General features: G+C 38.2%; 1 pseudogene; it reads left to right on the top strand.

Moving 5' to 3' along the window:
* The first annotated feature begins 1,404 nt into the window (after window positions 1-1,404).
* On the top strand, window positions 1,405-3,775 carry LOC129624238 (T-complex protein 1 subunit zeta-like; annotated as a pseudogene).
* The last annotated feature ends 258 nt before the right edge of the window (window positions 3,776-4,033 follow it).

The raw sequence follows: 4,033 nt of genomic DNA, 5'->3' as shown, positions 1-4,033 counted from the left end.
ATTTGAGTATGGAAGATATTTTTGAGTCATTGTTTCATAGAATGGGTATTGGCGCATTCAGGCTTCAAATGATAGTGACTATGCTTAAAAATGGCTGGTGTCAATAGAAAACATTGAATCAAAATTATGCAATTTCTCCATATAACCCAGGGAAAGGTAATGATTCATATTATAATTTTCTAAAGCTTACAAATGTAACAAAAAGGCTCTCTCCATAAAAGTGAAGAATTATAAAGAATTGTGTATGTCTTGTAGAAGAAAAAAGCATAAAGAGAAATAAATGTCAAGGTACATTTAATACAGATCTTTGCCCCTATTGGTTGTTTGAAAACATACATTTCATCTGAATACTCTTTTCTAAAGAGGAGAACAATATACCAAAAAAAAAAAAAAAAGTGGTAAATCGACTGCCTTAGCATTTACAGAAGGATAAGGAGAATATACAGACTTTTATTAGATTTTTTTAGAGCAACACTGAAAATGGATGAAAACTGTGAAAAAAGACTAGGGGCCAAGAAAGAACAGAAAATTATTTTGCTTTTGTCAAAAGAGTGGGATAGAAAATGGAATCAATAGTAGATACCTGGAGAGTTAGTGAAGCTCAGGTCATGTAAAGTCTTGTTTACCATCCAGAGGTACTTGTTCTTCATTGTCAAGGTCTTGGGAAGAAACTCAGGGGTTAGTAGAAGGGCTTGATGATATTGATTTGTAGAAAACTCACCCTGAAAGCATAAAACTTCAGTGAACAAAGATAACCTCAGAGACAGGAACTGTGATTTGAGTGACCCTGAGGTATAGTTAAAGTGACCAGTTGTGAGGCTTGAGGAATAGGAGGGTAGTCTCAGATCTGGCCTAGTGACTGGAGGATAGTACTATTGATGAAGATAGAGTTAGGATGCAGAACATGTATAAGGAGAGTGGGGAATAGTGATATCCAGTAAGGTCAGGGAGAGATTTTAGTAGCTTGTAAAAAATACAGATATGACCCACCACCAGATATGTGTGAGTATCTAGAAAGCAAGGTGAGGAATAAAGGGTGCAGATACACTTTTAAGAATAACTGATGCATAAGCAGCATGTAATTGCATAGATAAAAAGTACTAGCAGAGACAGATGGTGATATTACAAAGGAACCATCACAGAGAGAAGAACCAGAGGATAAAGATATCAAGCATAGAGAAGCATTATAGAAAATGTATTATGAAGCTACCTCAGCAAAGAGATAGGGTAAGATCAATTCAGCAAAGGCTAGCTGAATTTGGCAATTAGAAACTCACTGATACTTTGTATAAAGAATTCTGAATTTGGAGTAAAGAAAAAGTAAGTTGTTGGTCACACTGAACTGCCTCAGGGCTTTCCATATGCCAGGACCCTTATCTTACTCTGCTGGATCCCCATAGCTGTATGGGGGCTGTGAAAATCCTAAACCCCAAGGCCGAGGTGGCCTGAGCCCAAGCAGCATTGGTGGTCAATATCAGTGCAGTGCAGGGGTTCAAGGGATGTAGGACGTGCTGAGGATCAACCTGGAACTTAAGGGCACCATGAAGATGCTTGCTTCTGGTGCTGGAGACATCAAGCTACTAAAGATGGAAATGTGCTTCTTCATAAATTGCAAATTCAATACCTGACAACCTCCTTAACAGCCAAAGTAGCAACAGCCCAGGATGACAAAACTGTGGATGGTATACTGCCAGTGTCCTAATCATTAGAGAGCTCCTAAAGCACATGGCAGAAAGTAAAGAGGAACTAAAAAGCCACTTGATGAAAGTGAAAGAGGAGAGTGAAAAAGTTGGCTTAAAGCTCAACATTCAGAAAATGAAGATCATGGCATCTGGTCCCATCACTTCATGGGAAATAGATGGGGAAACAGTGGAAACAGTGTTAGACTTTTTTTGGGAGGGCTCCAAAATCACTACAGATGGTGATTGCAGCCATGAAATTAAAAGACGCTTACTCCTTGGAAGGAAAGTTATGACCAACCTAGATAGCATATTGAAAAGCAGAGACATTACTTTGCCAACAAAGGTTCGTCTAGTCAAGACTATGGTTTTTTTCAGTGGTCACATATGGATGTGAGATTTGGACTGTAAAGAAAGCTGAAAACCAAAGAATTGATGCTTTTGAACTGTGGTGCTGGAGAAGATTCTCGAGTGTCCCTTGGACTGCAAGGAGATCCAACCAGTCCATCCTAAAGGAGATCAGTCCTGGGTGTTCATTGGAAGGAATGATGCTAAAGCTGAAACTCCAATACTTTGGCCACCTCATGTGAAGAGTTGCCTCATTGGAAAAGACTCTGATGCTGGGAGGGATTGTGGGCAGGAGGAGAAGGGGATGACAGAGGATGAGATGGCTGGATGGCATCACCGACTCGATGGACATGAGTTTGAGTGAACTCTGGGAGTTGGTGATGGACAGGGAGGCTTGGCTTTCTGTGATTCATGCAGTCGCAAAGAGTTGGACAAGACTGAGCGACTGAACTGAACTGAACTGAAAGCACATGGCTCTCTACATGTTTGAAGATCTTCATCCCAGAATAATTACAAAAGTATTTGAAGCTTCAAAGGAAATGCACTTCAGTTTTTGGAACAAAGTAAACAAAGAGATGGACAAGGAAACACTTATAGATAGATGTGCCCTGAATATCTCTATGAACTAAAGTTCATGCTGAACTTGCTGATGTCTTAACAGAGGTTACAGTGAACTCTATTTTGGGCATAAGAAGAAAAGATGAACCTATTGACCTCATCATGGTTGAGATCATGGGAATGAAACATAAACCTGAAACCAATCCAGGCTTAATCAGAGGTCTTGTTTTGGACTATGGGGCACAGCATCCTGATATGAAAAAGATAGTGAAAGAGGTGTGCATCCTCAGATACAATGTGGTGTTATTAGAATATGAAAAAAAAAAAAGAGGTGAATTCTGTTTGTTTTTTTTTTAAACAAGAGTAGAGAGGAGAAGGAGAAACTAGTAAGAGCTAAAACAAAATTCATTGAAGACAGAGTCAAAAAATAATAGACCTGAAAAAGAAAGTCTGTAGTGATTCGGATAAAGAATTTGCTGTTCTTCGTTGAAAGGAAATTGATACCATTTTATTAGATGCTTTTGAAAAGAGGCAGACTAGATCTGAGAAGAGCTAAAAGAAGTACGGAAAGGCTGGCTCTTGCTTATGGTGGGCTAGCCCTAAATTCTCTTGGTGGCCCAAATCCTGATTGTTTGGGATGTGCAGGACTTGTCTATGAATATCCATCAGAAGAAAAGAAGTTCACCTTTGTTGAGAAATTAAACGGTCATTGTCCTCTCACATTATTGATCAAAGGACCAAATAAGCACACACTTACTCAAATCAAAGGTGCAATCATAAATGCCTTGAGGGCTAATAAAAATGCTATTGATGATGACTTTGTAATTCCAGGCACTAGTGGAGTGGATAAGCAATGGCAGAAGTCTTGATTAAATACAAGCCCAGTGTAAAAGTCAGGACCCAACTTGGAATGCATTTACCGATGCCTTGCTCATTATCCCCAAATTCTTGTTCAGCATTCTGGTTTTAAACCTTTGGAAACAGTTAAAATTCAAGCAGAACATTCGGAATCAGGTCTACTTGTGGATGTGGACTTGAACACAGGTGAGCCAGGGGTAGCAGAAGAAGTAGACATATGGGATAGCTATTTTGTGTAGAAACAGCTTCTTCACTTCTGCACTGTTATTGCCACCAACATTCTCCTGATTAATGAGATCATGAGAGGTGAAACGAATTCTCTAAAACACTGATCTGAAGCTTCCCTTGTATCATCTGAATCGTGAAGACTCTACAGAACGATCTAAGAATATAGCTACAGAATTTTTGATATTTGGCAAAACTAATACAATTATGTAAAGTTTAAAAAATAAAATTAAATTAAAAAAATAAATAAATAAAGAAAAAAAATAAATAAAATAAAAAAAAAGAATTTTTGTCCAAGCTTCAAAGAATTTTCAAAGTATTTTCTTTTTACATATAAAAAAGGTGAGAACTGTGGTACTTATTCA

Source organism: Bubalus kerabau, chromosome 12 (genome assembly GCF_029407905.1).
Source record: "Bubalus kerabau isolate K-KA32 ecotype Philippines breed swamp buffalo chromosome 12, PCC_UOA_SB_1v2, whole genome shotgun sequence".
Classification (NCBI taxonomy): Eukaryota; Metazoa; Chordata; class Mammalia; order Artiodactyla; family Bovidae; genus Bubalus; species Bubalus kerabau.
The sequence above is the reverse complement of the archived record's forward strand: the minus strand, read 5'-3'. Positions and strand labels throughout refer to the sequence as shown.